This window comes from Astatotilapia calliptera, chromosome 10 (assembly GCF_964374335.1).
Source record: "Astatotilapia calliptera chromosome 10, fAstCal68.1, whole genome shotgun sequence".
In the NCBI taxonomy this organism is placed as follows: domain Eukaryota; kingdom Metazoa; phylum Chordata; class Actinopteri; order Cichliformes; family Cichlidae; genus Astatotilapia; species Astatotilapia calliptera.
Window position 1 is genome coordinate 27,298,141 of NC_137431.1, and position 26,853 is coordinate 27,324,993.

The 26,853-nt window shown below is 38.7% G+C and overlaps 1 long non-coding RNA gene across 1 annotated transcript; it reads right to left on the reverse strand.

Moving 5' to 3' along the window:
- Positions 1 to 588: 588 nt before the first annotated feature.
- On the reverse strand, positions 589 to 26,101 carry LOC145431466 (uncharacterized). The gene is made up of 3 exons (XR_013911775.1): positions 25,496 to 26,101; positions 3,372 to 3,452; positions 589 to 1,920 (listed from the first exon to the last, which is right to left on the reverse strand). It is a non-coding gene; the product is annotated as an uncharacterized LOC145431466 (long non-coding RNA).
- Positions 26,102 to 26,853: the final 752 nt, after the last annotated feature.

Sequence of the window (26,853 nt, forward strand, 5' to 3'; positions counted from 1 at the left end):
CAGTGATAGATTACCTCTGCAGTGTGGAACTGTGGAATTTCTTTCAGTAGGTGAGACACTTTTGAAACGCGCTACCAGGGTGGCCCACACAGATCTGGCAGAAGTACTCACTATAGTACATATCACACCATGTAAGTGTAACTGAACAGAAGTGCTCCTGTTTCACTTCATCCTATTCATGATTCTCAAAGTGTTTCTTCACTGATAGTGAAGAAAGGATAGAAAGTCCAGCTGTTTAAAATCCCAACAGAAATACACAAGACTTGCCTTCTGGGCAGGAACACGTGATGCGACTGATGGATGTTTGTATGAGAACAGAAACCATATAAATATGCTGGGAGTGAAAATTTAGCGATTTTCTTTCTACCACCTTCAGCTAGGCTGGGACACTGTTGTCCAGGGACAACATTTTTTAGGAATGCAGATGTGATGTGTGTAGATGTGCAATCCTGCTACAATATTTAGAAAGACTGCACAGCACACATGCTGATAAAATGCGTTCTTTTCAACTTTTGCATCATCGCAAGCTGAACGCGCTCCTGCAGAACAGAGAGATTGTTTTATGGAATAATTTGTAGAATGATTTTCAGATTTTCTTACTCATCATGTACAATGTTTTAGTAAAGCTGCAGCTTAGCCAAGACTTGACTCAAGTGCTCTGTATAAATGTGTAAACAAATGGTCCTTCATATTTGAAAGGTCATGCTCCTCCAGTTCTCCTGTGTGCCTCTGCTTTTCCTTCTTTCTCGCTCTATCAGTACGAGAGTGTGCTTGTTTGTGTGCTGTTAACCGTGCCTGATCCCTTTGGGTTTCCCCATCCTCCATTCCTGCACACCTCAAGCCATCAAGCTCATCCACTCGTCATTTGCAGATCAACCTGCCACTATTTATGCTTGGAGAGAGCTTTCAGTCTTGGTAAAGCGTTGAACTGTGTTAATGAGACCATCTCCAGTCTGCAAATCTTGTTCCCGTTCTCCTTACCAACAACTTACCTGTTCCTTTCTTCTGTGCAGAAGCCCCCGCATTTCCCTCGGTGACTGATATATGTGAGAGAGAGGGAGTCGTGGAGGAGATTGTTTCTGTTCCATGTGCATCACTGACAGACTGTCCCTGCCTCATGATTTTGTAAATAGTTTCCTTTCACATGTACTACAAATACGCACTTAATCTGTTTTCTCAATTCCCACACCGTAAGCCCCGCCTGCTCCACTGGTTATGGCATGAAAGGTCAAGTCTTGAAAAGGATCAACACGTTGTTTGTATCCTACCCTAACAGTTTTGGGTTTGTTTTTTGCATCAATTAAAACCATATAAAAAAGGTCCTTGTTGCACGTAAGCATTGAGTCAACATTGTTGACTAACAGTGTTGGTTTCCTGGACAGAAACCTGAAAAACAGACTTGATAGAAGAAAATGAAAAAACCAAAAGCATTAAATACCCCACTTTCAAAACACTGTTTGCATTGTAAAATACTGCTAACGACTAGAAGTATCAAATAAAAGCTGCAAAAATCATTTTAAAATCTAGTAGAAAAAAGATATTAAATTGAAAATCCAAAAGATTTCACACATTAGGAAACTGAATTCAAACACTTCACACAAGGCGCCATCTTCAGCCCATCCACTCTGAGCCCTCCTCACACCATTATCCTACAGTAACATGCCGATGTGCTGTGTTTCGACTTGGGATGCGAGATGCGAGAAAGAGACATAAGGAGCGATAGAGGCTTAGTTGTCAAATGACGAACCATTGCTTCCATATGATCAGCCTTAAGCGATATGAGTTACTTATGAAATCCTAGAGGAGCAGCGTTTTTGCATTACGCCACTCAATGAAAGCCTTCCACATGTGACGCAGCCGAGTTTCCTCACTCTGAGCTCTTCCAGAAGCCTCTTCTCTTCTCCTTGGCTTCCTGAGGGACTGTGAGTGGAACAGGTTGACTCATTTGGTATTTTTCTGTAACTTTTAAGATGTTTTTGTTCCCTTTAAGGTAATCTATTTTGTACAAAAAAAAAAAAAAAAACCCAGAAGTTTAGAGCATTTTTGTGGAAAAGAAAGGAGAAGGACTTTCTTTTTATTCTTTTGTAAATGTTGTTACATTTGGGTTATTTCATAGGTCAACAATGAAAAAAAAAAAACGTATTGTGTTTACAGTGTCTAACATACAGATTTTGAGGAAGCAAAGTTTCCTCAACTTGTAAAATGTAAAGAATTTTAGAAAGGAGAGAAGAGAGCAAGTATTTCAAAAGTGGATAAGTCAGGCTGACCGGTACCATTTATAGTTCCCCTCTATTTCAGCTGAACATCTTTTTCTTCACATGAACTTCATGTGACTGCACAGTTATTTATCTCAGTGCTTTACAAAGCATATTGTAGTTTTGCCTTTTATTCCTATGCATTTATGCTCATGAAACAGTGATTGCAGTTAGTTGTTATTCAAGATGCGGGCCTACCTTCAGGAGCAACTTGGGGTTCACCGTCTCGCTCAAGAACACACAGTGACAGACAGCTGGAAAATGTAATATTTTTCTACATGTGCGAAGAGGATTGTCCTTTCTTATTCCTGACAGTCAGCAAGACTTTGAAAATATTGTATTTCGACTGTAAGGATGTTTTGTGCCTGCCACATTTGTTTTTGAGGATCTTCCGAGGGGATGTGTCACCCAGGCAAACAAGAAAATTGAGGGGGAAAAAGACAACCCATATATGAAAACAAAAGTAATACCAGAGAAAATGAACTGACCACTCAGGGTGTTTAATGGTAAAATGGCCTTATTTGCCCATTTATTTGCAAGACACAGAATTTTGGGATTTTGTCACGGTACTGGTTTAGTTCATCTAGTTAATTTCTAGGTTGCGGTTTAGTCCTTTGTTTCTTGGTTCTTTTTGTCATCTCCCCCTGTACTAAGTCTCCCCGGTCCATGCGTGTTCATGTCCATGTTTCCTGTTTTATTTTGAAAGAGTCTGGTATTCTTTGTTCATTGTATTTAGTTTCACTTCCCCTGTCCTGTCATTAGGTTCATGTGTGTCAGCTGTTCTCCCTCATGTGTTTACACTTCCCCTGATAATCGCAGTTTAGCCACCGATCCAGCAAACAGTGGTATAGCAAAAACAAACCTAAACTGCTTAACTATTAAACTACACATATGGGTGATGTGACTTGACACTTCTGTGGGTGATCTACTAACAATGTACTAATTTATATGCAAAGAATAATGACCGACAGCAGTGAAAATTAGCAGTTTAAAAACAAACAGAACTGATGTAGGAGTGAGTGATCGCCTAAACTAAATAATACAGGATAGAAATTATTTTAATTTAATTAGTTTAAAACAGGGGCAGCACAGTGGTGTGGTGATTCTCATTTTTACCTCACAGCAAGAAGGTCCTGAGTTCAATTCCACCATCACGTCATGTTCTCTTATGTGGGTACTTTGGCTTCTGGCTTCCTCCTACAGTTTAAAAGACATGCAGTTACTGGGGTTGGGTTAACTGGTAATTCTAAGTTGCCATTTGGTTTGAATGTGAGTAAGAATGGTTGTCTGTCTCTAACACATAGAGACAGACAACCATGCGTTAGACTGGCGACCTGTCCAGGGTGTACCCTGTCTCTTGCCCTGTGGTAGCTGGGATGGGCTCCAGTCCCCCTGTGACCCTAACAAGGATTAGTGGAAAAGATTGGAGGGATGGAGACATGTCAGGTCTGTGTTAGACTGTGTAGGGTGTGCAGAAGAAACCAAAACCATGATGGTCTAATTTGAGAGACATTTCAGTTTGGTATGTAGCAGATCCGATCCTACAGAGAAGTTTAAAAAAAATTGCTCCGTGTATGCACTCTTGAGAAAAGACACAGGCACAGTCTCTATGTGGAAATCTGACTGAAACACTGGAAAACCCATTCCTTGCCCAATACAAGATGCATCCTGTTCTGTAATTCAGAGTTTCTCCTACTCTCTCACTCCCAGCTTCCATGTTAAGTTTAGCTCAGTTAAATTTGGCTCCCGTTACAAAACAGCCATATTATTCAGATTCAGAAATGTGTGGGGCTTGGCCCTAAGCGTGCAGTGTGAGGACTCACAAGAATTACATGACAGGACAAAAGCTTTGGTATGACACTCACACCTTTTAGCCATCCACCTTCTCCAAATAAAGGAACACTCCTAGGGGCAACTGTCACAACCACATCGAGCCTAAATAAGATATGCTTTTGTTCTGCGTTAAATTCAAAGCAATCGGCAGTAATATTGCATGAAGCAAACCTCAGTAAATCACATTTATATTTAAATATTCTCCTCCCCAGATTTCGTGCTTTCAAAGCGAAACTTGTACAAATACATATGCAATAATGTCAACTGCAAAAATGCCCTTTCAGTCACAAAAATGTGGGATACTGCACAGCTTCAGTAAATACCAACAGTAACTTTTTAATGGCAAAGTGGTTTTTGTATTGTTAGCAAATCTGGCTCAAATTAAAGTGTTGGGCCACCACATGCTGCCAGAAAAGCTCCAGTATGTCTTGGCATTTATTCTAGTAGGATGTTGAGCTGACAAAATCACCAAGATTAAATCCAGTTACTTTTGAATATAAAAGTTAATTTTAACCTTAATTATGCTCTATAGAACACATTACAGTGAGACTGACTCACTAGTTTGCACTAGCAAACTCTCACTAATATCAGCACAGTCATGTAAGGTGCTGCCTTCTATTCAGAGCAACTTGGGGTTTCGTGTCTGGGCCAGTGACACTTGGAACAGGGGTCATACCTCCAAGCCAGCAATTAGAGGACAACCTGAGCAATGGCTGAGCCCAAAGCTGAAGGTACTTTGTTTGTAAGGAATAAAAATCCCTCTTTAAATGTCCAGAGATTATTATTTTTCCCATAAAAATGTATTTTGTTCACCTGAATCCATACATTACCTTTCATTTATTGGCTTTAACTGTATTTGTGTTTTTCCTATCTTAACACAGACCAAACTAGAAGCTCTTTCAGGGTGTTTTATTTAGATGTGACCGCATATATACACTGTACATACACAAACAGAAAGTCTTTACTGATTCCTTCACCCTACAGGCTGCCTAGTCTGAGATCAGGGGCTGAGGCTATTGCCTCCCGTCCTGCTCCCTTGAGGTTAATTATGTTCACTTTACCAGCCGTGACTCACTTTCTATCTGCCTCAAAAGCTCACAGTCTACTACAAGCCCTGGCATGGCTGCTGTTATCACTAACAACTGGCTCTTCCAAGCAGACTCTGTTCACACATGATACATCGCTGCCATGTCAAGGATGACTAATTAAAATGACTGACTGCACAATCCTAGATGTGAAGCAGGTAGCCTAGTGGATGTTCTTTTGGTATCCAGTGAGTGTCTGAAAATGCCCACTTTCCACCAAGATCTATTCCCTAAGTTACTAAGTGAAGTTAAACTGTCTTTCAGTTTTCTTTCCATTATATACCTTATTCCTGTTAGTCTTCACTCACCATTAGAAGCATTACATGAGTATAAAATGTAGTTTAATGGGAGAAAAACAGAAAAAAATGTTTTTTCTACCTGAACATGCGTCACTGTTTTTAAAACTATCGATTGTGTTCAAAATGTCAACATGCCTTAATTGTAAGCCTACATGTAATGTCAGTTGCGTGAAGGCTTGTCTTCCAATGCAGTCATAAATCACTACACTGTGCAAACAATGGTCATGAAAACACGTCCTTACAGCACTTACAATGAAGCATGTCATGAATTCTAAATCACCTTTAAACCACATGAACCTGGTATTTGAGAGGACTCTCATTTACCCTGAGAGCTTAAGGCACTGCATCCAAAGAGAACCCAACACAGGCAGCCAAAAAACAGGATCACTGAACAACCAAGAAGGTTTAATTTATTAACAGCAAGTTCTGCTTATGCTGCTTTCAGTGAAATTGGACACAGTAATTGTCTGAATATCAGTTCCACTCTTGAGTGACTGATTAATGAGCATAACCATGAGATACACAGTTGAATTCTGAGAATGCTAGACCCTTGTTGTGTTCCATAGCCTTTGATTTATTACTGGAACTAAACACTTGTCTCAAACAGCATCCATTCACTTGAATAAAGATACTGGCCTAGTTCATGAGACCAATATATTCTCCAGTTTGACCACTGTATGCTTAGTTTTCCCAGGGAATGTTTAGTATTTACACCTGACAAGGGAACTGTCATAAACTGGCTGTGTGCAGGCAGGTGAGGACCCAAATCCAAAACTCACGGGAGCGGGACGTGAACTGAAAAAACAAACAAACAAGAAAAACAAAAAAACAAACCCACAGCTTTATTGCTGGGAAAAAAAGGCAAAAGGGCGGGCGTGATTGCGGATGCCATGCAGGTGCGTCCGCACGGCACCGCCAACCACGCCTAACCACAATAACGCTAGGTCAAAATGACAGGAACGGCAAAAGACTTGAACTAGGGGTGGGGGACTTTTAAGAGGTTATGTTGAAATTGCTGCTAACATCAGTAGGTGTTGGTACACTAGCTGGCTTTGTAATATACCAATCTTCACATCTCTTCACACACATTTCCTGTGTTTCATGATCAAAAAAACTCATTAATCTAACATGTCTCCTCTATCCAAAGCAGTTTTTACTTAACAGTGTTTGGTTTTGATTTCACTTTGGTCCATATCCTCTTACAGGTCTTCACCACTGCCCCCATGTAAGTCCCTTTTGTGACCACTTGCACTTACACATCTGTGCTCAACTATGGAAAAGAGAGCAGAAGAACAAAAGCAGCCTGTTCTGGTCAGCAGGATGTGTGGTGAGTTTGTGTTGGCTCGGCCAAGAGAAAACCGCCAGCATATGTTATGTGCCAGCACAAAATGAAGGCATGCACTACAGTGCAAGTCTTTTCCCTCAGACACCTTAGGATGTTGCAATAAAAGGTCAGATAAACAGTCTAACCCTAGGGGATAATCCCACGGTCCACAACACTGTGAATGTTGTAAAAATCAAAAGCATTTCTGTTTGCACTCTTGGCTTTAACGCTGTGAGCTCGTCCACAGCGTTAAAGCGTTAAAGTCAGAGACCCAGCCTTCACCAAACATGAGGCTCCACGAGATGCTCTCCCAAATTTACATCTGGGATGACTTGTGATTTTTAATGATTTTCAAACTTAAATGTAAAAAGTTATATATTCATCTTAAAGAATCTTTACATTTTACAACAGTATGATTTTAAGTGATTCTCTTTTTTTGATTTCATACATTCCCGAGTCTCAGTAAGTAAGAGAGTAAGTTTGAGAATTTTGTATTTGTTGAATTCTGTCCTTTTTTTTTTTTTTGTTTTGTTTTGCTTGTATTTATCAAACTTTTATTGAAGTATCCTCGTGGTTCAACCTCATATCTGATTTATTGCATCAGTGCAGCTCATAAAATTCACTGCATGTGAAACCCACACCACTATTTCTCATTTCACTCCACTGTGTATGAGCAGACATTCTGATTGATCTTCCTATTGGAGTAAACAAAAAGAAAACCAACAAACACAAGGGGGAAAAAAAAACGTAAACTAATGTAGAAGTAAAGTGCAAAATTCAGCCTGGTGTTTACTCTTTCAGACTCGGGGCCAAATTCCTGGTGGTCTGGTTATGTGACTGCCCCGAAAGGGTCAGTGCTAAAATGTAAAATTAAATAGTTGACTGGAAACTGCTATTCCCTCGCCTGCTTTTAACCTAATGTCATCTGTGTCATCCTATGCGGTTGTTATTCCCCACGCACCTTTGCTTTACCATCATGCTCCCCGTGGTCTCTAAGGAGACAAGTCTGCATAATGTAGCTATTTTTTTTTTAAGTTGTTGATTTGTGGTGCTGTAAAAACAACAACCATTCATGGAATCCATAGAAAAAAATCATGGATTCAACCCAAGAAAGCGGCATATGAAATTGCAGGAAAATAAATAATGATGGCTGCACCCCACTTGGGATTTTCTACAGATTCAGACTCTCTTATAATAAGGTATAATACGGAGCATTTACCCGGCATTAAGATGAAAACAAGACAAAGAAAATCTGCAATCATGTTAGGACCAGTGTCCACCGTAGAAGTGATAAATAATTTAATGAAATGTGAAATCTTGCATGCAATTTGGTCTTTTTGTGTAGCAGAGCAAGAATTCTTGTCCTTAGAGTGATGCCAAGCGGAATGATGAGGTCAGGAGTAGTAGACGTTATCAACAAGGGACCGGCAAGGATTCGGCACAATTTAAAAATACAGTTGCTATTTTTCAAAATCATTTCACTAATATATTGGTTGGGACCTGGTAGCAGCACTGGACAAAGGGTCAATGGTTTGCTAAAACCATTAGGAAACCAACCCAACATCTGGGGATTCGGAATATTCACAGATATGTTCAGATAAGTTGCTCTCAAGCAAAGCGTGTAGGAGGAATCTCTCTTTTTTCTGCTTATGAAAATTCTCAACTTTTCATAAGAATGAAAGTTCTCAACTTTTCATAAGCTAAAGTTTCATCAGTGGCAAAACGGAAAAAGTTGGAGCAGAATAACCTGACAGCACACTGAAGGATGCTTTAAGTTCAGTTGTGTAACAACCAGGACAACAAGCACATGAACAGCAGATTCTTTAACGTAGAATCTTCAAACTGTACTCAGTATAAAGAAATCTGCAGCCGTTTGCCTTCAACCTCCCTCAGCACTCATTTAATCTCAACTAAGCACAAAATTTAAGTTTTCGGTTTAAATTTTACTAAAAGATGGAAAAGCAACAGAAATAATAAGGATCTGCTAAATCTGCTTGAGGTTTCTGAGCTGTTAACCTTGTAAAAGAGGCCTCATAGATAATAGGATTACCACAAAATGCAAGTGAAGACTTTGCTTTTATTTTATCTGAGGAAACTGGAACAGTTTTATTTCAGTGTATCCTAGTGGTGATTTAAAGAGTAATATTCTATAAGGTATCTAATATTGCTTTGGGGCATGCATATAGATCAGTGTCAAAACAAGTGTTTGCTGCTTGTTTCTCTCTCTACTTCTACCGAGGCTCACATTTCTCTGCACTGCACATTTGAAACATGTAAAGTAGACTAACATCCCGGGACACATCATTGACAGTCAACTCTTCTGGGATCATTTAAACAACCGAGTCAACAGCTAAACCAAGCACACGTGACACACGGGCTGTGATAAAACTGAAACTGCTCAAATCCAGCAGGAAAAATATGGCCTAGAGGAAGTAATTTTAAATCATGCTCATGATGCCTTTGATTGTCAGATCATAATATAATTTTATGACTTCAACCGTGAAGACCAACTCTGGCGGGACTATAAATTACCGGCCTATGTCTGCTCGCATTTGTTATTCCCCAGAATGCAATAACAGCTTTTTCTTGTGCCTACTCACTAATAAATCTTTTTGACTCGTTAACCATTGCACAGGGAGCCAATTGGATACACAGAGCTCTCATGTGCTGCTAAGTGGATTGTACTTGAGCAGGACTACCTTTGACAGGACCAGTACTTTGCATATGTGGACCCTGGAAATTTTGGCATGGCACTGCATCAGTAGCTTAAATTAAATGATAATAGGCTGCACTTGCTGGTTGGAATTTTAGTTTTTTTCGCTTGTTATTTTTTAAACATTCCTCTTTTTTGATGCTATTTCAAATCATTGCTGGTTCCCAGTCTACCAGTATAGCCTAAAGCCATGCCACTCTGGGTTTCTGCCTACAGACTTTTTCCTTTGCCCTTCAGACTGTGTTTGTCAGAACTATTGTCTTTCTTTTCAGTAAGAGGTATTCTTACATGGAACAAGTTGTGGTTTGCTTCCTTCTTGCTGGACTGCATCCAAATAACCTAAATGACATCTCAAGAAGTATTGATACTTTCTCAGTCCTTGTGTCCTTCTATATATAAAACTTTTGTGTTTTGGATTAGATGAAGCAATATAACCAGCGGCAAGGTCAAGCACTGGTCTGGAGGTGGAGAGAGGTCAAGACATGCCTGCATTATTAATCGGTAAGATGGGATATCTAAGGGCAGAGAGACCAGTGAAAAAGAAAAAACAAATAGAGCTGTACAAAAGTGTGGAGCCACCCATCACTTCATATTTTGCTTGGAAAATGAGAAACAGCTAGTTATTAATTAAAAACATACATGAAAACAGAGTATATAAGGCAAAAACACAGCATCTACAATCCAGATGAACCAGAAAATGAATATTTGGTAATACCACCTTAATTCTTCAACACAAATTGAATTCTCTTGGATTAGCTTTCTTGAAGCAGTCTTCAGAATTACTTCTCCAGGCTTCCTGAAGGACATTTTGGCTTTTTTTTTTTTTTTTTTTTTTTTTAAATGTTGGTTCTCGTTGTCAATCACGCACTTTACAGATGTTATTGCAGGGTGGTTCAAAATCTGATTTTACTTTCTGAGTTCATCATTGCATCAATTTTCACAAGATCTCTAACACCACTGGTTGAAGTCCAGATCCAGTCGTAAACCATGACCACCGTGTTTTACAGATGGCTGTAAACACACCCTGTTGTATATTGCATCTCCTTAGCATATATTAACAATGATTTAAATCAAAATTTATATTTGGATTCATCGCTTAAGAAATGTTTTCACTGATTCAGCCCAGTTCTCGTGTATGTTGGAGTACCTCAGCCTTTTATCCTGGTTCCTTTCCTTAAGAATTGCTTCATGACAGCTAACCTTCCAATTCTGTTGACATTTTTTAAGAACACACTGAGATACGCCACATTTTCAGCTAATAGCTATAGGAGTGCAAACAGCTATTAATTTTGTGATTCTGTGAGAGGCCCCAGTAACAAAGTGCTTGTAGATACAATTTAAAATCCCTTGATTTAGGTGCCTTTTTGTGATTGAAGGTGATTTGCGGCGCAACGAACTAAGATTTGTCACAAAAAAGGCCACGTGTAAGGAGTGAACTGAAAATGATTGAGAAAGTTCCAAAAGAAGAAAAAAACAAAAAAACATTGAAAGACCATCAGAAAGTCAGGAGAACTATTGCTCAAGACCACTCTTTAAAAATTACAAGAAAGTCTGGCTGAGTGGAAACAAAATATAAAGAAATGATGGGTGGCTCTTCTGTCAGAGCTGACTGCAGGTAATATTGCTTACACAATATACTGTAGATGAGTTTGTATGCCAGGAAACCCATGTGGCACAGCAACTGGTTATTGGTCAAACCCAGATTTCAGAGGTCTCCAAAGATGTGGTATATGAGAAAAAGATGGATATGGGCTTCCTTGACAAACAGGATTCTGTTTTGATTCATTTCTCTGCAAATTATTATATTTCATAGCCTACACTAAAAAATGATTTGAATACATGTAAATTTTCCATGTAATCTTGTTATAGAGACACAATGTTAATTCTGTAAGGAGAGACCGCTTGGAAAAATTGGACATGATTGAACATGGCAGAACAGAATCCCAGCACTGGTAGGATTTAGGAAAAGACCCCCCCAGGGCCTAGACACTGGTGGTGGTGAAGATGAAGACTTAGACTTGAATAGAGCTCTGTCGAGGAGTCTGAGGTGGAGAGGTCAGTTGCATCACTCAGTTGAAAGAGAGTCTCAAAGACTGGCACAGGGCACAGATTTAAACCATGCAAAGCGGAGGTTGATTGGATCAAAAAGGGCGGGCAAGAAGATGATTGGACGAGAGTAATGATGTCAGTATTGAGAATGACAGCAAGAGAAAAACAGTCGAACACCCAGGAAAGCAGGCAGATGAGTGATTGCAGATCTTCCCTATTGAACTTATCCACAAGCTTAATTTGTTAATTTTAATGGAATTTGGTCAAAATTGACTGTTTATTTTTTTGTTTATTTACTAAAGTTTTATATTTCATACATTTGAGTTGCATTTTTTCAAAATTATTGCTTCATGTTTATTGAGGATAAAATTTTATTTCATTTTTTTGTTGAGTGGCGCTGTTGGCTTGACTTACTTTAAACCTCACTTTTGTCAAAAATAAAGGATGCATTTTGCAACTGTTCAGTTGCAAATGTTCAAGTCAAAGTAAACCTCACACACCTGTGACTCATTCATCAGTTCCCCCTGCTGCATTTCTTTCCCCAGGTGTGCCTTATTAACTATTTTGTGCTTGTGTATATTTAGTCTGCACACTCTTTTAGCTTTATACAAGGCTATCTGCCATGCAAATGACAGTTAGTCTTGTATAAAGCTGATTAAAGCAATCAAACAAACAGCAAACTGAAAACAAACAACAACAACTGACAATGCAAGTCTAAGAATTGATGCTTCATTAAATATAAAACAGCGATGATCTAGACCCAAAAGTACCTGAAAATGAAGAGAGTAGTCACTTGTGATGTTAAGATGTTCTTTTATACTTTTAAAGTCCTCTTTATAGGCCTTGTATACTTTGTTGTCTGGTAAGACGGGATTTATAATTATATCATATTGAGCCTTTATGACCCCTTAATTTGGTATTGTTCAAAGTAATTACAGCACTGAGCCGTGTGTTAGGGATGCTTGACCACACAAAAGAAAGAGCCATCAGTACCAGATTAAAAAAAGATATGACTTCCATAAACAATCAGTGATTTTTGCTTTTGTGAGGCCACATTCATTTCTAGCTTGCTTTTAGCTTTCTAAAAGCAAGTATTGTGGGTCAATGACCCGTCTCCTCTTTTGAGAAATACTGAGAAACACGTTCTTTTCCTCTCAGAAATACATTATTGTAGAAAGTCTGTTCTAAATCTGTATTTAAAGATTATTCCACGTTTATTTGTCAGCTTGTATGTATATAGACACAGAATGAAAATGTGTGTTTGACTGGCTTGTCTTGAGCTGCCCTACACGTCCTGGTTCTACAAAGATTATTCTGCAGACAGACTCCACAAATTGAGCTCCAAAAGCCTAAAGGCTGAAAGGGCCTACAGGGAGGCCCATTCAGGGATTCCAGGTCATGCTTTTATACATATTCTGTACAGCATACAGGTATATCCGTTTACTATTTCACCACTTTAGATGAGTTGCTATGGATGCTGTTCTTTGCCATCCTCTCTCTTTCTAGTCCCTGCCAGTAACCTCCCTGCAGCATTTTGGATCAACTGTAGGGTTTTCAAGGAGCTTTGAGTACAACTTGATAATAAATTCTAGGCTGGACAATAGTCCAGGACAATAGTCCAGCCTAGAAGTAACAAAAGCATGAACTAATTTTTCAGCATCACTCAGGAGATAGGATGTTTCTACTTTTAGAGATATTGCACACACAAAAAAAAGCAGTCTGACATATTTCTTTAAAATGCACATTGAACGACATATGCTGGTCAAAAATGACTCCAAGATTCCTCATTGTGTTGGATGGATAACAGGTTGGACACCATGTTTCTAGTAAGATTGTTAAGGCAGAGTACAATAACTTTGGTTTTATTTAAATTTTGAACCAGGGAATTTAAGATCATCCGATTCTTTACGTCTGTGAGACATTCCTGAAGTTTAACTAATTTGTATATTGTTTGGCTTCATGGATAGATAAAGCTGGGTATCATCTGCATAGCAATGAAAATGTATCCTCTGTCTTTTAATAATAGTGCCATTTCTGTGCTTGTCCTACAAGACCCCATCTTGCAGGACAAGCACAGAAATTAGTGCACTGTCAGAAGAAAACCAAAACATTATTTGAAGTCCGTACTGTAATGAATTGTGAAACCTAATGGAAGCTCTTCAAATAAACGTTCCTCTGCAGATTAATCAGTTTTACAACCACTCTGAATTTGTGTGATGAAAGGAAGGTTGGAGACTGGCCTATGATGTGATGGCTTTTAAAGTAGTTGTTAAATTATTGGCACCTTAACGGCCTATGGCACACAGCCCATTAATGAAGATATACTGGCTATATTTAAGTTTGTGATTTGACCTTTGAACATCAAAGTTGTTTTCTCGAAGACTTCTGCAGGAGTTCTTTTTGGACCAAGAAAAACGTAATTATGCCCAAATATCTAACTTTGAGTAATTGAATTACATGTAAATTTTCCATGTAATTTTGTTACACAATTAAAATTCGCTTTATAGCAAAGATGTTTTCCTTAATGATTAAAAGAAAAAAAATAATTATTGCATTTTACTCAAAATTATTGACTCATTTTTATGAAAGCAAAGAACAATTTTTCAGTTCCCTGTCTTGTTGAGTCTTTTATTTCATTTATCTATAAGTTTAGTCAGTTATTGTAACGTAATAATCACATAATTGACACTCAAAGCTACCAGTTTGCTTTTTAAATATTTGCTGCATTTCTAATTTGCGTTCCCAAAGCAAAATGCTCTGAGATCCAAATGTGAAACCACATTCATTTCCATCAAACAGGAGAAACAGAAGAAAAATTGTTTCTTATGAACTAATTTTGGAAATCCCCAGTGCATCAACTATAGAAAACATTTCTATCAGTGTGGAAGCCTCTACATGAACGAGAGAGTAAAGAAGGTATCATGGAAGAGAGGGAGGGATTTATCATGGGAGGGAGGAAGGCAGGCAGCCAGGCTGTTAAACAGCCTGAAAAAAAATCTTTTTCAGAAACAACCCCCCCCCCCCCAAAAAAAACAAACCCTGCTATTTCCTCTTATTTGCAATGCCCTGTCTTTTCTGTAATAACATGGCAGGAACTTACAACCAGTAAGGAATGCAAACACAAAATGAGGGTACGCATATGGCATACAAACTGAGATCTGATTATACACACAGCAATAAGGGCATAGTCTGGATTGTTGGCAGTTTGACATGAAAAATAATTGAACTAAATACTAAATATAGGACACTGGAATGTCTAACAAGGGTCTGACAGTTAAATATGTTTGCACAGCTTCAAGCACAGCATGGCACTGGCAAGTCGATTGTGTATGCATTACACCAACGTATAAATGAAAGTGTATATCCAGCTTCCACACATGCAGACCATGGTGTGGTTATCAGTAGGGATTTTCATGAACATGGGAGAAATAGATGCCTTTGTGTTTGGTTGGTTTATTCCAGCTAGAGACTGATGTTTCTAAAGACGGAGAATGAAGTAACAATTCCAACTTTATTATTTCTGGCTCAGCTTGCATTTTGCAGAGAGAAAAACAGAGTGGAGTCTGTCGTCAGAGACCCTCTGCTTTCTCACAGCAAGGACTGTCCGGTATCCAATATTGTGAAAATGATATCTGATTGACTGCCCATGTGCTAATCATGGAGAAAGGGGGGGACAAAAAAAGAAAAACTTGCAGCTTTGTCCATCAGTACATCAGTAAAATCACATTATCCTCCTCCCACAGATTAGCACACATTTATAGTGGATGGCATAAAATATATAAATATAAAAATTTTTTTTTAAAAAAACAACATGCGTAATTAATGAATAAAGAAGATTTTTTTAATCTATTTATTTAGTTCACAGGGAGAGAGTGTTGTTGAGATTATATGCTTAAAAAATAATGGTTACTATTACTTAAAAACATGAATCTCATTTAATTTGCACGTCTGTGATGGCAAAAAATTAAAACAAAAGACAAAAAACAAACAACAAAAAACAGTCCTGGATGAACCACTGTTGTCCCATTTACAACATCAACCTTCAAAAGAGCATGCATATGGATATATGTGCAGTCACTATACTTGATAGAGTATTACTGACATCAAGCAAGAAGATCATCCACCTAATGTGCCATAAAAACAAAATTGCATATAACTTCGGTTGTTTTTATGAGCAGTATACATTTATGACATGACGTCTATCATCATATAAATAAAAAACAGTCTAAAAGACAAACTGCCTCCTCCTCTGCTAACTATTACAACTTACATGTTTGTATTCAATCCTCCATTATTACAGATATTATTTGAACAGCTCTTCTATTGGGCTCATTAATCTAATAATTAAAATCTTTAAAAACAATTATTATGTCATTATCCTTAGCCGTATCTGTAGCCTGGTCATGACTTTACATGATCCCAACGCTGCATGCCGGTGGAAACAAAGACATGATGCTGTCCCCTGACCTAGTTCAGTATTGAGAAAATCAAAAGCCCTATTAACATTTGTAAACTCTATTTGTGAATACACGGCTTGGTGTTGCAAACAGAAAGACCAGCAGCTTGCAAATCAATAACTATTGATTCATTCCTGGCCTCGGGATTGGTGAGCGTAACAGAATCTAAATTTACTAACTCTCGCATCAAATGATGATTGCTAGTCACATAATACTACAAGGTCATAGATGGGAAGAAGATTATGCACATTGTCCTAACATAAGCATCCCGCCTGACACACAGCAGGTAATGAGAAAAAAGCTGAAAAACTCATAAAGAGACTCAATGAAAATGGACGAAATGGGGGTGGACACTGGAAATGTAACGATTTAGAGAGTAGAGAGATGTCTTACTAAATTTGTATGGACGGTTGGATTGTTTGGATTATGTAACAAGGATTCAAAGTCATAGTGTCATATGAAAGAAGAAGCAGTTTTACTTTAGGCTTGAGTTCATCTTTTAAGGGAAAAAAAGCTATCCAAGCCTACCTGGCCCTATGTGAAAAAGTTAAGTCCTCCTATTGTTAAATAATTAACTGTGATTAAACAATTTTTTGGAATAAAATTACAGCAGCCACACCCAGGCCTGACTTAACTTAAACAGAACGTGTCTGACAAAGTGAAGGAGCCTAAAAGATCTCAAAAAGCAACACATCATACTACGATCTAAAGACAATGCTGAGAAACAAAGTCACTGACCTCTATCAGTCTGGAAAGTGTTAGGCTTTGGGCCTTCAGTGAAACACAGATACTTTATCCACAAATGGAGAAAACCTGGAATAGCAGTGACCATTCCCAGGATTGGCTGACCTACCAAAATTACTTCAAGAGCGCATCGATGACTTATTCAGGAGCTAACAAAAGAACCCAGAACAACAGCTAAAGAACTGCAGGCCTCACTTGCCCAAGTTCTTTAGATAGCGGGAAAAACGACATGGATGGAAGAGTTCTAAAGGGAAAACCACTGCTGACCAAAAAGAACACAGATTCGTCTCACATGTGCTAAAGACATCTTAATTACCCCCAAGACTTTTGGGAAAATATTCTGTGGACAGATGAGACAAAAGCTGGACTTTTTTGAAGGTTTGCTTCCGACATCTGGAAAAAACTAACACAGCATGTCATAAACAGAGCATCATACCAAAAGTGGTCTTTGTTGCTTTGTTGCCTCAGAACCTGGACAACATACCATAACTGAGGGAACCACGAATTCTGCTCTTTACTTGATAATCCCAAAGGAGAACGTCCAGCCATCAGTTCAAGCTCCGAAGCTCAAGCGCACTTAAAATGTGATGATCTAAAACATTTAAGTGTGACAAACATGCAAAAACTAAGAAATAAGGAAGGAACCAAACACGTTTTCATAGAACAGTATGTATATTATCACTGCATAAGTGAAAGAGTGTGTTTAGCTTCATTTTTCATTCTCTTGCGATATAATAAATAACAAAACAGGTTGTGCAACGTGTTTATGTTATAAAGAACAGATCTCTAGATAATAAACATTTCCTCTATAACTAGGTCAAGTTTAGAATTATGATCAGCTCCCCAAGCTGCTGATGAAGTGTGTTTGCATGTGCCGAAAAATCCAACCTGTTCCAAAATATGCAAAGAACTTTTCAAGCAACAGCATCTATAATCTGTTGGGGTGATTAATAGATAAGAATAGAAATGTCATGAAGAACGTATCCAATCCGAGCTATACTTAAAGCCATGCGGCGCTTACCATCTTCAGTGCTTCGGAGGTGAACGTAGGTTTAAGAGCTCCTTGTGAGATGTGTGTATTATGCAGAGTGAGTGATCCCGCTTCTGTGGATTGAGAGGGTATAAACAATTTCCAAAGACAGGTGTATGTCTGGGAGAAAAAAAAAAAAAAACCAACAACACGGTTTCTCTATGCAAAAATACATTGCAAACCCTGATAGTAAGTGTTTTTCAAAAGCAATGCTGTACTGCTAATTATGCAGGGAGTTCTTCTGCTTTAAGTGGGGAACAAAAAACTATTTTTCACTAGAAATAGTTTTATTAAATTAAAGATGCACTATGAGTTCATGGCAGAAAGGATGAATTTCTGTGGAGATGACAAAATCTGACAACTCAAAAGTATATTATACAAAAGTATATTATTTATATAAAAATGACACTTGCCATGGTATAACTGCACTTATACCCTTGCATGCATAATACTGGCAATTACTGTACCAAACATCTATTCCTTGTACAACACTAAGTAAGAAAGAAACTTTTTGATCATGCTAAAAGAAGTGCCCAGCCAGCAAAAGTGCTCCTGCGCCAACCACCTTTCTACTTCACTTTAAATAATTGATGCTGATTCTGTATGTGTGAGAATAAAAGTTAACAACTGCCGGAGAGCAGGAGCAAGCTGGAGCGTCTTTCTTACAGGTAGGAGGGAAATAATGAAGGAAACAGCAGCGTGCTGGTTTGAAAACACCGCAGTGCTTCCTGAAGAAAGTGCCTCAATGAGATAATGAACTCTGGATGTGCGCGAGACATTTTGACAAAGAACTTCTCATCATTTCTTGGGCCTAGCCATGCTGAACATCTTTAATCCCCCGCCACCATACGCTAAATCTGTTATAGCGCACATGAACATCGCAACGTCCTTTTTTTTTTCTGGAATACTTCAGAGCATCAGTGAACAGGGATGGATATAAACAGCTTGGACTAATCCCAATACCCAGGACTACAAAAAAAATTAATTGTGCCTAATTTGCTGCTGTCTAAACAGAGATTGGATTTCGTTTAATGCTAAACAGCCCAGTCCTGGAAATAAACACATTCCTAATTTAAAATACTCCCCGAAGTGTTTCTCACTTTTCTCTCTGCTCTCCATAAGAAATATATGCAAATGACAGCATTTAGGTTTCACTCTCTGCACTAAGAGTAAATGGTGGAAGATCCCCAAGAGGGTTTCGAGTCTTAAACGAGCGTGTTTCATTCTTTCTTCAAAGTCCCATCCCTGAGCTACGACACCCTCTGCTCTATGCTGAACTTGCTTTAGAGAGGAGAGATGCTTAAGCGACTTATGAGCCCTGTCACAGATCACAGGCTGGACCATGGCTGAAACCCCACGTTATGTTTTCTCATATTCAAGTGAGAAATTTGGCGGTGGAAAGCTGAGCAGATGCTGCGAGACTCAACAACTGATGCTGCTGTTGCTGCTTGTCTGAAAGCGGAAAAGGGAGGGGAAAAAAATCAAGAGCTTATCGTGAAAGCTTCTGATCAGTGTGAAGCAAAGGGAGACAGATGACTGACAGAAATAGAACGTGGACGTTGTTTATTTGCATCATCTCATGCAGCTTCACAAAGGTATGTGTGATGTAATTTGATTGGCACTTTAAATGGACTTTTCGGTGACTCATTATGATGAAACGTCGCACCTAGAAAGGTTTGAACATATGCCAGTATCAAAATTTATGGGTGCTATTTAAAGGGTCACACAGCTCCAAAAAATGTAGTTCAGCTTTTGAATTGCGAGTAGTACACAACTCGAATGTTTTCTGTGTCTTTTTCAAAGTATAATATCTGTGGTGAAGTGTTTCTCCTTCATGGATGACTTTTATTTGTCTGCAGAAGAAAGTCAAGAACCGCTACACAACCTACTGCGTTTATATTTCAGATGTATTCGGCAGACTAATGGACTTGAAAGTGGCTCTATAAATGTACTTAAATGTACAGAATCCCCAGGAGGACGTCTGTGAGGAAAGTCATCTCATCAGAACAGCTCGAATACTCAGTAAGACCAGTGCAATTTTAAAAAAAACAGGGGAAAAAAAGAAATCATGGTTCATTTCATTTAAATTGAAAAAGAATTGTGTGAATAAAGTGTTGCCTACAGACACGCTCACCTCATGTTCTGGTGCCTGAACTGCCGTCTCTTGTGTTCAGCATTTAGGTCTGCACACAGCTAACCACAGAACTGATCATGACACTGCAATGTGGAACCGTAAAGTCTGTTACAGAATAAAATTAACACAATTTTAAATTCAGAACTCCCAGACACACAAACCGGCTACCTTAACAACATCTGCGAGGGAAGCACTGATTACACAGACATCTGTTCAACTCCTCTTTTATGCAAATATGTAATCAGCCAATCACATGCTGGCAACCAAGCACCAGAATTGGAAAGAAAGGTGATTTGAGGGACTTTAAATGCAGCATGGTTGTTAGTAGCAGATGAACTGGTCGAAGAAAGTGCCGATGTACTGGAATTTTCCCACACAACCATCTCTAGGGTTTACAGAGATTGGTGTTAAAAAGAGAATATATCCAGTGTGCGGCAGTTCTCTGGGTAAAGATGCTTTGCCAGAGGTCAGATATGAATCCCCAGACTGCTTCGAGCCGATAGCATGGCAACAGCAACTCAACCACGGTAAGAAAAAGAGCATCTCTGTAGGCACAACATGTCAAATGATGAAGCAGATGACCTACAGCTGAAGAACACAATGGGTGCCGCTCCCGTCGGCTAAGAACAGAAAACTGAGGCTTACCAAAACAAAAAAAAAAAAAAAAAAAAGAATAGAAGATTAGTAAAACTCTGCCTGTGCTGAATCTAGATTTTTGCCCTGACATTCAGATAGCAGGATCAGAATTTAGTGTAAACAGTGTGAAAAGTATGAATCCATCCTACCGTGTATCATCTGTAATGTAAGAGTGCAGGACTACCTGAGTATTGCTGTTGATCATGTCCATCATCTACAATTGCTGCTACAGAGTCGATGAATCTGCAGCATCTTTGCGATGACATCGTGTCAAGATGGACTAAAATCTCTTTAGGATGTTTCTAGCACCTTGCTGAGTCTATGCCAAGGAAAATTGAGATGAGAGAGGGTCTGGCCCAGTGCTAAGAAGGTGTAACTAATGAAGTTGTTTCAGGAAAGAGGCAAGTATGTCGTTTCACAGTGGAGCCACAGAGCTCACAGAAGGAGATGATCAGCTTGATTGTGTCAAAAAAATGTGATATTCAGAATACATTAAACCATAGTTTATTTCAGCTAAGATTATTCCTAAAACTGTGTGTACCTTACTGTGTAAAGTGCCCTGAAATAACTGACATTGTTTGTGGGTACAATTTATACATGCATTTTATTCAATTGCCAAAAAGTTGACAAACTTTAAAAGAAATACGTTTACTTTTTTTCCCCAGATAGTTGCCTTAGCTGGACCTGATTTGTCATTTGATTCTTGGAGCTTTATTGTTGCCATCAACAGTTTGAGAAATGTTTTCACCACTTATCATATCCAAAGTGCTGTTTGGAGTTTTATAGAGGCTTTTTGACTTATGGTCTCTGAATAAAGAGGAAGATGCGAAAACACTACAGTCTGTGTGATCCCCTTCGAGCTTTGTAGGTAGCGCTTGACTAGGATCGAGGTGCTCCTTTATTTGAAAAGAAAATATGGCAAATAATCTTATTGTTGGATAAGAAAGATGGAAGGATACCTCTTCCACAAGGGGAAAGGATTTGAAAGAGGGGAAAGGATTTGAGAAACTTTTAATGATTAGGAGTGATGAAACACCGAGAGCGCTTGGGGGAAGAAGTTAAGGGTGGCTAACAAAACAGTGTTGAGAGAAAATGAAGCTATGTTCCTTGGGGATTAAGCTGACAGATAGCAAAGGTAAAGACTGCCTTTTCTTTCAATCTCCTTGGATATCGGGTTTGATCAGGAATAAGGCAGCAGAAGCAGAGTGCAAAAAACAGGACAGAGTCAAATACTGGTGTGCCACTCAAGATCGAAGAGATTTCTAGTCTGTGTTTTAAAAATAAAAATAAATACAAGGAACTGGAAGCCATCTACCTTACAGGTGACCTGTAAAAGAAGCTTCAGTGGACTACCATCATTGATATACAACTCATTTGATATTTGTCACTTTTGTTTGCATATACATGCACACTGATTTATAAGCAACATGGACAGAAGTGGTAACGTGGGATCAGTGGGCTGCACTGTTACTCAGCTAAGAAGTGGTGAACCTGAGAAAAATGACAGTAGCAGTAATTAGGGGAGTTAGTCATGCAAAGGCTGCTAATGCTGGATATGGAATAAAATTAGGCACAAAGATCAGGTAAGTGGATAAAGGTGGACCCGTATGAGAGTTTTTATACTAAGCCATAAATCACTTTGGGTTTTAATTTTAAAGGATGAAAAAGTAGGAAGCTGTGTATTGCATTTAGGATCAAAATGACTGTCCTGCCCTACATATCAAGACCTTTCCTTAATGTCTGACAGTTTCTTTTTATGAAGTGACGGCGCAAAGTTACATCTGACTGAGTTCGGTTTAATTATTGACTGACCATTTTCTGCAGTGTCCAACTGGTGGCAGTAATGTCATGCTCTCAATTTGACTGCAGTGAAACACTGAACCCGTTACTGCTCTGCTTTGGAAGCATCTGTGCATTAAGTGTCTATAGCGGGTATAGTCAGTGACATCACCACATTATTCACACAATGGCTGCTGAAATGTCACTATTTGGCAGGATGAAGCATTTGGTACATTTTGTACTGCCTTTTGTTTTTTGACAGCAGTAGGAAACATGGGCTACTTTTTATTTCACAGTCAACACACAAATGGCCAAGCTATGGGGGGGAAACGCTAGAGGGCAGAAAGAAAGTAGCTTTAGATTCCCTTAAAAATAAATGTATTAAAACAATTATTATTATTTTTTCTTTTAAGAGTAAACAACAGCACTTTGTGTCAAATTAAAAATCATACAGTTCAAGATTCTACACCGCATTCATTACTCCAAGGCAAGACTGGCCAAAATATTTCCAAACATAGATGCAAGCTGTGAGAGATGTAGAAATCCCTCTGCAGATTTAACACACATGTTTTGGTCATGTCCAACTTTAAAAGCCTACTGGTCAACAATTTTCAAAACATTGTCCGAAGCATTAAATGTTGAGCTTCAACCCAATGCAGCTATGGGTATATTTGGTGTCACAGAAAGAGGACATAGAACATTAAGGAAGAGTCATAAAAACATAATTGCTTTCACTACACTGCTTGCACGCAGAAGGATATTGTTGCATTGGAAGTCAAAAAAGCCATCCAAAGCGGCTTTATGGTTTAGTGACCTGACACAATTTATAGAGTTGGAAAAGATAAAGTACGCTGTCAAGGGGTCGAAGGAGAGATTCTTTGCTGTTTGGGATACATTGCTAAAACATTTAGAGAAAATTAAAACCATACCCACCTGAAAGATGCTTGACAGCTGCCATAAATCATTTTTTGTGTGATTGGGATTAATTTTGTGCAAACTATTCCCCTTTAAGTGCACATCTTCAAATATGGAGAATTTCCTTGTACCTCATTTAAATTCACTTTATTCATTTATTTAAATTTTCCCCTCTCTGGATCGGTGTCCAATATGTTCTTGGGGTGGGGTAAATATATAAAAAGGAGCATTGTGGCCTTGCTCTATGTATGTCTTTGTACTACATTGTTGATGCTCAATATAATAATAATAAAAAAAAAAACAACCCACAATTATTTTACATATCAATTAAATTAATGGCATTACATTTAGTGTTATTTTCTATCAAAACATGGCAGGATTTTATTTGTCATCAAGTTAAAATTAATCAATTTTAAATGAACTAATAATGCAAAACACTGAACCACGGGCTTTTGGTGCTTTCACTGCTCTCTGTCTATGTCCTGACTCTATTTGCTGAGAGAATAAGAAAAACAGACCCCTTTGCTCCCTAGAAAAGCTCATTCTTTTGCAAAATTGCATCACAGCAGTTATGCACATGCACCTAAGATTAAATGAAGCTTACATTCCAGCTTCATTTAATCTTCCAGCTTCTACCTCAGAGATAATGGTGAAGTTTACCTTCCATCCTTGGCCCCAGTCACACAGGCTGTAATGTAATTGGAAGATGCCTACTTGTCTGCAAACACTCGTCAACTGCTTGCCAAGTGGTAGTGAAACATGGAAAAAGTAAAGGTTGATGCTTACTGCTTCAACCAACATGTTTCAAGAGTTGCAAGGTTTGTTTCGAAGGCAAACACTGCACACAGTTTGAATTCTGGTGACATTTATCATCAAGAACTTATTCACAAAAGGTGACCCATTAACGGCTGATATCATCATGCTTCTATGGGCTTCCTGTGTCTCTGTATTTATTTATGTATGCATGGCTTATAACCTAAAAAGATTTACATAAAACAAACCAAATAAACCAACCTATAAAAAACAAAAAACAAAACATTGTCTTACTGAAATAAGCAAAGCCTTTCCACCAAAACTCATTCAACAGTAATCATGCCTTCACAGATGCCCAAGTTAGTCATGCCATGTTCACTTATGTGCCAACATGGCATGACAGATACTGGGTTTTGTCAAACTATGATGTCCAGTGTCGCTGTAATATTACCAATTTGTTGTTCAATAGAGGAGCACAGTTAAAAACATGTCATATTGCTGGCAGCGTATTCAAAAATAACAGAAAACTAAAGTCAGTCTTCATGGCAGAAGCCAATATTAAAATTCTGATTTGTCATTTTTAATCACTGTAAGGTACTGCAGCTATCCGTGCAGTTATAAATCAGATTTCATTTGACTAACAACTAGTTTAATGACGTCTGTCTCACTGAGTGTGTGTTGCATTGATTCCAAAGGATTTGGACTTGAAATAAAAAGCAGACACATGCTCAAGCAAGAGGGCCAGACAGAAACTCTTGTTTGGAGAAGCTCTGTGATGGCGAGATTACCTGATAGACCAGTGCAGTTCTATGGCAAAGCAAGCGAAGCTGCTCTTCAGACATGCTCTGCCTGACTGGATGTGTTAAAATCACTGTGCTGTAGTTATGTGGTCTGACAGATTGCTTTCTTTTTCACAGTGCAATTGATTTTCCTAAGTCTCTATCTCGTCTTCATTCTTGATCCGCTTGAACTGAACATCGAACTAGAGAGTATTCACTCCTTCTGCAAGTTTGGGAACTGCTGTGTTGATGAGTGCAGCTAAAATATGTTGGACTAAGACTGTTTAGAGGGGACTATCATTGGGAAATAAGTGAAAATAAGCAATATAAGAGGTAGTAATTTTGTCCTGGGAACACCGCTGCTAAAAGCTTATAAACACAACTTTACAAGTTGTCTGAAGTTAGTAAATTCTTTGAATACATTGAGTGTGCAGATTTTTATAGAATAAAATATAACATTGCACATAAGTCCTGAGTTTGCATCACAAGTGGATAAAATAAAACAGTGCTTGGAATTCTCAATTAATTAGAAAATTGGGTAATAGTAAGCATTATTTCAATTATTTTGAAATAATGCTTACAGAGCTTTCTTCTGAATCTCAAGCGTAGTTGTATTACACACAGACCATCTTTCTCCACAGACACTCAGCTTGTTAGTCCTTCATTCAAGTCATTTTTCTATGCACACTTTAAAAAACGTTTTGTATTACCTTATCCATGGATTGATGGTAGGTAAGTACCCAGCATTAGCTAATTAGCACTCATCCTTGCTTGATGAGTGCTTTTTGCTTTTTCATTCACCTCAGCTTGTCATGTAAAGGTTGTGTGCAGGAAGAAGTGGAGGAATGATGGACCTAAAAGTGCAGACTCTCGGAGGCAACGTAAACTCAAAAACTAACTAAACTGGAAAACATAAACTAAGCATAATGGGAGAAAGGAGGGAAACACAGCTGAGGCAAATCAGGGCTGATGAGACAAAGGAAGCAAAACCAGACACATTAACATGAGACACGGACCTTCAAAGTAAAACAGGAAACACAGACTGAACTTCCAGACACAGACTCACAAGCAACAGAGGGAACAGAGACGTAGGACCAGGGCAGACCCAGACACTGACTGGACACAGAACAGAGTATGGAAACCCAAACTTAAGAAATACAAAATCACAAACCAAGAAGAAACAGGGAAAAATAGAAATGCAAAAGAGAAACCAAAACCGTCACAGCAATAAACCAAGATGAGAACACAAATAAAGGTACAAAACTGAAAACACTGGGTCAACGACCCAGGTACCCTAACACAGCTTTACTCATCCATTCAGGTTAACCCCATCCATCTCAGACGTCAACAACACAGATGTAAAGAAAATGTGTAGGCAAGTGCTGCTTATGTTCCTGCTGACACACGTTGAAAATCGGTTACTGGTTTCTTTGTTTCTGGATTTTATTTCACAGCTGCTCGCCGAGTACTTGGCAAAAGTTTGCAGGCAAGTTGGTGACCAAAGTGACCAATGCAATTGCAAGATGGCTTTAGTGAAACATCAGATATTTGTTTGTAACCAATTTCACTCAGCGACTGCTAGCAAATATTCACCAACCGATTAAAGAATCTCCGTCTGTTGCGTAGATCCATGCATGTTAAGCTGCTTTGCATTCACATGATTCTTTAAGCATTTTAAAAGTTGATGATTATGATCTTTAAGTTAACAGGTATCAGTCTGTAAGTTTGGCCTGTATTTGTATAGCGCTTTACTTAGTCCCTAAGGACCCCAAAGCGCTTTACACTACATTCAGTTATTCACACACTGGTGATGGCAAGCTACATTGTAGCCACAGCTGCCCTGGGGCGCACAGACAGAGGCGAGGCTGCCGGACACCCTCTGACCACCACTAGTAGGCAACGGGTGAAGTGTCTTGCCCAAGGACACAACAACCGAGACTGTCGGAGCCGGGGCTCGAACCGGCAACCTTCTGATTACAATACGAACTCCCAACTCTTAAACCACGATCGCCCGAAAACAAGTGCAGCTTATGTGTAGGTGTAGTCAGAATTTAAAGTGCAAATAGTT